Source organism: Elaeis guineensis, chromosome 2 (genome assembly GCF_000442705.2).
Source record: "Elaeis guineensis isolate ETL-2024a chromosome 2, EG11, whole genome shotgun sequence".
NCBI classification, from domain to species: domain Eukaryota; kingdom Viridiplantae; phylum Streptophyta; class Magnoliopsida; order Arecales; family Arecaceae; genus Elaeis; species Elaeis guineensis.
Window position 1 is genome coordinate 103,089,624 of NC_025994.2, and position 7,532 is coordinate 103,097,155.

At 35.8% G+C, this 7,532-nt stretch overlaps 1 pseudogene; it reads right to left on the reverse strand.

Annotated features, from left to right (window-relative positions):
* Window positions 1–6,564, reverse strand: LOC114914423 (S-linalool synthase-like; annotated as a pseudogene).
* Between the last annotated feature and the right edge of the window lie 968 nt (window positions 6,565–7,532).

A 7,532-nucleotide genomic window follows, 5' to 3' on the forward strand; every position in this document is an offset into this window, starting at 1 on the left:
AATACGGCAGCATCGATATAAATATTTCTTCAACACGCACACCTGAACCATGCCACCTACATCCTGAACAAAGGACTTGGAGAAACGGGAGGAACAGCTAAAAGCATGTAGGAAGATGGGCACCGTACTCTAAGCAAACTTTTGGGCCTCACATGGTATAGGGACTGCTGGATTTTGGAAGGCAGTGCTTTTGACTTATAAACTATTTTACGGTCATTCCTTGAAGCCGAGCTTCAGCCTTCATCGACAGTTCTTTTTCAGGAATATCATCCAATATAGACCGTCCTGTATTCTCCTTATTTGCCTCACGAGCATTAAGCACAAACGGTGCCAGAACCGTTCTCCGAGGATCCATAACTAATGGCTCGTAGATGGCCATGCTAATGTCCTGAAGTAGCGCTGTAGGTGAGTCGAATGCATTTTGAGTGTTAAAAAGCATCTGAAACCCCTTCAAAACACATAGATGGATTTGTTTCCATTCTTTCGGCACTTCAGTATTGTCATCAGTCATAATAATTTCAAGCATCTGCTTCTTGAGCCTTTCCAGCATGTTCTTTATGTATGCCATTGAATCATCAATATTTGCCTCCGGATTCTCTTTCATGTACAGTGGCACCATGTTCAGTTTCCCGTCTTTCATCTCCTTCTGAAATGATTTTGCATCAGTTTGAAAACAACAATGATAAGACAAATAGACATGAAAATTATGGAGTAGTGGTATAACCTCATAGCTTTGAGTGTCATTCAGTAAGCGCGTTGAGAGCATTAACAATTTGGTAATGTTGCTGTAACGGGTTCCTTGAGAGATATGTGGACGCTTTGGGCTTGCAAGATAACATGCAGGGAGAAACATTGCTTGTATAGCTATGGAGAGCATGCCAACTTGAAGGTATTCATCAATTGATGGTGCATCTTTGCTTCTACTCCACTCAGATTCCCTCAACCACACGTTGAACGTTTCTCTCCACTTTATATATGACAATAGGTTTAAACTTGCTCAAACTACAGTTACTAACATGAAAAAGTATGCACATTGATTTTTAAATGATGGACATGAGAAACTTACGAAATCTTGAAAAAGTGTTTTCATTTCATGCCCTTGTTGGTGGAAAATCTTCAATGTAATATCACATACGAGGTCATCAAGAGCATCAAAAATAACTTTACTAGGCCCAGATAAGCCTTCTCCTTCCCACCTGTTACCATTAAATTAATTAGGAATATTTAAAAAAAAAAAGAAAAGAAAAAACAATGAAGCGCAAATTCTTCAACCTTCATGCAGCTACTAACCAATACCTTTGGACTGCTTCGTTGAGGCGTTGTAATTCATCCAATGAACCATGCTCATCAAAAAAATCATCTGCAACCGTAACTAAGGTTGCACACTTCGCCACAATTTTCCGCACCTCAGAATCTAAAGGAAGGGAAATGGGAGTAGCACAAACGTAGTAACAGTATGATGTGTTCTCTCGTCCGAAGCCCATGTTGGCGAGGCCCGTATCTTTGGACCACCTAATGTGATGTATGGATATGATATGGTAGAGAATCAATTAAATAAGTAAACGAAGAGAGAGAGTAAAAAAAATGTGAAAGCATTCTGTCCAGAAGCACACATTACTTTTCTTCTCAAAAAAAAGGGAAGGGAAAGGAAAAGAAAAGTACATGTATTGCTTCTCTTAGAAAAGAGGAAAGCCATGTAACTTTCTTTAATCTAGAACTACCTCTTTAGTTCCTTGAGTTCAGTCCTATAGACTGACTGGCGAGTCATGAAATTTTTTGTGGCAAGCTGGATAATGTCGTCGGGGCATGTCAGCCTGCAGTTTTGCACAAAGTATTTGATGTCATCACCAACCATATATAATGTTTACATTTACCGAGTACTTGGTTGCTAATTGCTATGTGTGCTACCTGTAAGATGAAGACTTTCCGATCCATAGATTATAACCTTTACTTTTTTCTATGTACATCCGGTGCTCCAAATGATCCATTCGTGCTAACCATAGATGCTTCAACTCATGCTCAATCTGGTTCGGCATATAAACATTAAAGAGCTACCAAATTGAAGTACTAGATTGTTGAAACCACAAATGCACATGATATGCATGTGTAGGTGACAAATATTTACTTCAGCGATTTACACCAACTAGATTGTCAGTCGAGCATTTATTTTAACCTCTTAGAATATTTAATACTTCTTGCCGTTTTCAACTCTGAACAGATCATGTAAATTTGTTAAAAAAAGTAACATCATGCTACACTGACCATTAGCATAAATATTTTCTTGTTGTTGATGTGGCATGGCACACTTGACACACATGATTCATGAGGATGGTCACTTAGTGCCATGTGATGCCGAGTCAATGCCTTGTTGATGAGAGAAACGAAAAAAATAGCGTTTAGTTACCTCTTTCTGGTGATCAGAAAGAACCAAAGGGCTGTCGTTTAAATCTTCACTTGGCAATCCCTTCTGCAATATTTTCTTGGAGAAGGTTTTGGCATTTTCGAGCTCTGGTTCCTCTAAAAACATCAAATGCGTGGCTCTGCAGACAGCATACATGGCTCCAAAGAAGTCTTGGTAGTTCTCTTCCATGTACAAGAGCATTTGTGGTTCACGCATAAACCGGCAAAACCTCTCTGACACCAAAAGCAATCAATCACTTTTCCATGGAAGAGTTAACGATGCATGCATGCATGCATTTATCTACATGTCTATGTGAGTACATATGTTATATAAATAGCATTACCTGGAGATATTCGATAGCCATGCCTCCTCAGGAGTTGAAAGGCTAAAGAATCCCCGAAAATTTGGAGCGGCAGATCGTGCATCTTAGAAGGTTCCAGCTCCTTCGTCTCCCAGTTCCTATACGAGGAGTTCCAATTATAGACTCATGATTAGCAAGGCTTTTTCTTTTGCTCAAAACTACGGACAAAGGATATAATGCACAAGGTTGTTCAAGATGCCAAAAAAAAAATCCATGAGGGTTGAAAAAGGAGGACACAGTTCAACCCATTAGACCAGTCAGACTGTGATGTACGAAAGAAACCTGTTGCACGTCTTCTAAAAGAACTTGCATTCTTTGTGTTGCGCGTGTTTTATCAAAAGCACTACTAAAAATATTTTTAATGGTGTTTTTGCAGTATTTATTTATGTGTTGTCTAAAGATGATATTGATAATTAATTATCGATATTTTTAAAAAAATATCGATAAAAATTTTTATTTTAACAGTATATGTAAGTACTTTTAAAATTTTAATATCAATATTTTTTATATACTGAAAAAAGTTATCAAAAAATAAACTATATATTTTAGAATTAGAACAAAAATAAGATTCGAACCAATAATTTTTTATTTGCAAAACAAACTCTTAACCACCAACCTATAACTTGTATGATTAACATATAAATAAAGTTTATTTAACTTATTAACTTACATTCACGTCATTAAATAAATAATGTTATGAATATATATATATAATAACATATTTTATGAGATCGGTATAACTAAATCAAGCTCTATATAAAATTAATAATTTAAAATTTAGTGATAATTTTTTAAAATCATATAAATTATGATATTATTTATCGGTATATTTGTTAAATGCCATAAAATATAAATTTATAGCGGTATTTATAATAAAATATCTTAAAATATAACTTTATAATGGTATTTATAATAAAATATCATAAAATATAAATTTATAGTGGTATTTATAACGAAATGCTGTTAACAAAAAAAAATTATTGAAAGATGTGATATATTTATCAAAATATAGTAAAAAAAGTTTAACAATGTATAATAAAAAATATCATAAATAATTTATTGTTAAAAATTATTTTTATTATAGCAAAGATTGGATGGACTTGTGGATGTCATCTACTGCAGGACGGATAGGCGTGCACCACCAACCATCCCGTGATGGATGCCATCCGTGCACGTATCGAATGGTGTCCGTGGTCTTGCTCAAAAGGATGAAACTATATATGAAAAAGACAAGCAAGTCATGCAGGGCCAGGGAGCCATCAGTTCCACTTCAAGAGAGGCAACGTTGTGTGTATGGTTGAACTTTTTAAGGATCCCCCCAAACTCTGTTCCCAGCCATCCAGAACGACTACATTTGGAATAAAAAACTTAGAGGAGTACCTAAAAATATACTCCATTCCATTTTTTTAAAAAAATATAAAACCTCGCTGCCACTTGTACGGCTGTACCATTCCCACCCAGCCTCATCTCAACTAGATCAGAGCCTAGATCAGGCAAGGGCAAAGCAAGGGCTCGTACTATTTAGATTCGAACTTCTGTCCCCCGCTCCAAAAATTTTGGATAGGTGATAAAACCATCGAAACAAGCACTCGACGATAATTGACATGATTATTTATAAAATTTATTTACATATCATTTTTTATAAAAAATATTATAATAATGATGGAAACAGAAATGGCTACAACAATCCCAACAATAATAATAACAATAAAAAGATACTGTTGAAAATCAAAATTTTTGATTTTTACAATTTTCAGAAAGTGAGAAAGTGCTTTCCAATAATTAAAGTCGAAAATAAAGTTCTAAACACTACTCCAATCTTGGACTCTTGTGTTAAAAAGTTCAATGATATATGAAACTATTGGCAAATAAAGATTGTATATTATTAATGATACTTGTTATTAACGGCCGAACAATAGTTGGTGAATCGTCAACTAAATATCCCCATGTAAATAGAGCCGTGCTTCAGCCAAGTGACCGCCGATGTCGATCACAAAAAAAAATTATGTATCCGGGACCTTGAAACATAATATAGTATTCGAGAAAAATAGTATACAAACACCATAAACAAGCCTTTTCCATCTCCACTGTAAGATTGTGATAAGTTGATGAAATTCAAAAACATAGAAAGAAAAAGAAGCGAAGTTAATATATAAGATGACCTAAAAATTAAAAAAAAAAGATCTTCAAGCAGGAAGAGAGGCTAAAATTGTAAGCTTACCAATAAAGTTTCTCCATCACATCTCCTATTTGGTTGGTGAAATGTTCATCGCATCCTAGTCGCATCAAATGGTCCACCAGACACAGCTTTACAAGGTCTTGGTCCACAGGATACGTGGGAGGAACTGCGCCACGCACCAAACCGGACCCAGTCACCCTCTTCAATTTAGGAACAAAGTATATATAATTTCGGATCTAGTGGTGTCTTAAAACTCACCTCCACGCCCGCATCTTTGGACCATGGCTTCCAAATACTGCTTGCAATCTTTATCTCCAGTGATCATGAAAGCACAAGCAGTTGCTGACGGGGAATGGAATAGCGACCCATCTTCTCTCTTATGCTTAAGAATATCTTCATGCTTCCCTTGGTAGACTGACGGCAAGGCCTCGAGGTACAGTGGAAGTGGGTGATGGTGATCACCACAGGATGTTTCTTCCCTGCAGACGAAGTAGGCAGGTATCAGGAATGGAAAAAACCCGTTTGAGCTGGTAAATTTGAATGAAGCAATATATATAAATAAGAAAAAAAATGTTGAAAGAAAGATCTCTACGTTTTGAAAATTTTCTCCCTTTCATTGAAGACATCTTCCACGGCTCTTGTGTAGCCCAGAGGAAACACCTTCAAGCCTTTGTCCTTCGCCAGCTCAAGCATGCCCGGGAATACGATGGCAAACCATCGGGGGATGCCACCATGGTGTTTCGTAAGCAGCTCCTCCGTGTTTGCATGAAGAAACTTTAATCCTGTTTTTTTTTTTTTGGGGAAAAGTTGGAAGCCAAATGTCAAGACTTTAGCACAAAGTGCCCACATCACATCAGAGAAGTGCATCAGTGAATTATTCTGAAGTCCTTCTGGAGCAACTCATTAGTAGAATAAATGTTCCAATTTGGAACCTTAATGGTGGAACTTAACACTCGGTCCTTTCTTTGAATGGACTTCAATACACAATCTTTTCTATTAGAATTTAATTTTTAGGCCCACGAATACTTATATGAGATTTGCACATACATACCTGTATATGGTTATATTGTCCCTACACACACTAATATATGTGTGTGGCGCAGTTTTTTGATGTGAAGGATATGTGCGCACGCAGTTATTTGTAGCTACGTACATATTAAGATCCAAGTATGTACAGCCAACCATCAGGGATCGACAACTAAAGAAATTCTGAAGAATGATAACAAGGAAGGCGGCTTAATTGCATGTACCTTCATCTATATTTATGGAACCAACGTTCCAGGTCTTAAGCGCAATAATACAGGCCAGAGTAGCAGTGAGACTGTCTATGGTGAGATGAAGGTCTCCCCATGACCCTCCATGGTTCTGGTTGCGGAGCACCCAATCCAAACAGTTTGGAAACATTGGACGACGACGAAGTTCAGGATTGGGTATCATGGCTACCCATGCAGTCTCGTAGGCAGACGGTGGCAAGAAGGAGTACATGTCAGCGGAGGGAGAGAAAACCTCTTCCTTAACCCTCTCGACGAGGCACTCCAACGACTCCTCCATGCCTCCTTACAGAAGCACAACTAGGAAGAAGAAGATGATGATTTTTTCCTTTTTCTGAGGTGACAAGAAGCAAAAAAGTATATCTGGATGTCCTGGCTGAATTCCCGAGGGTATGTTTATAGTTTTGATGGGACGCGCTACGGCGTGCCTCACGCAGCCCGACCTGGCCCACCCCCTCCGGGCCTCACGCAGTCCGCAAACCCCACCTTGTCACGTTTTTTTATTCTTTTCAGTGAAACGACGTTGTTGACGAATAAGCCCCCGATTCGGGAAAGATTCTTAAGTAGAATAAGTCCATCACGTACGTTCTGGACAAAAGCAATAAAAAAAATTATATTAATATTTTGAATTTAAAAATTTTATAATCACTTCAACACATGGTTTAATCATTCACCGCATCATTGTGTGTTGTTATGGTATTTTTTTATTAATTTTATCTACGGTATATGTGATAGATTAAGTTTATTTAAAATTTCTCTCCAAAAATGATTGTCCGAAAGATAACCTTAAATTATAAACTTCTGACATATTACAATATTAGAGAGAGAAAGAGAGCAAATTCAGTCATATATGAACCATCAATTAGGATGAAAATAGTACGGATAATATTCATTCAAATTTATTTTTATATCTGTATCAATTCAGATATAGATAAAAATTAAAAAATTAAAAAATTTAATTAATATCCATATCTGTATACATATCTATTAAAAAAAAAAGCATGTAGATATAGACATACAACTATGCAATCCATATCTGATAAATATTCGAATCTACCTGTAATCTTATATAATTTTATACAATACTTACTAATTTTTAAGAAAAATATATAACCACATAAATATACTATTAATTTAATTTATTATTTATTTAATAATATCTTTGATTTTATATTCATGAAGTTTAATTATCTAACTTATATCCGTAATTATATTCACACTTTCAATATCTAAATTACTGTCTCCATATCCATTTAAAATAAATAAATAAATAAATATATATATATATATATATTCTGAATAATATTTATATTCATATTT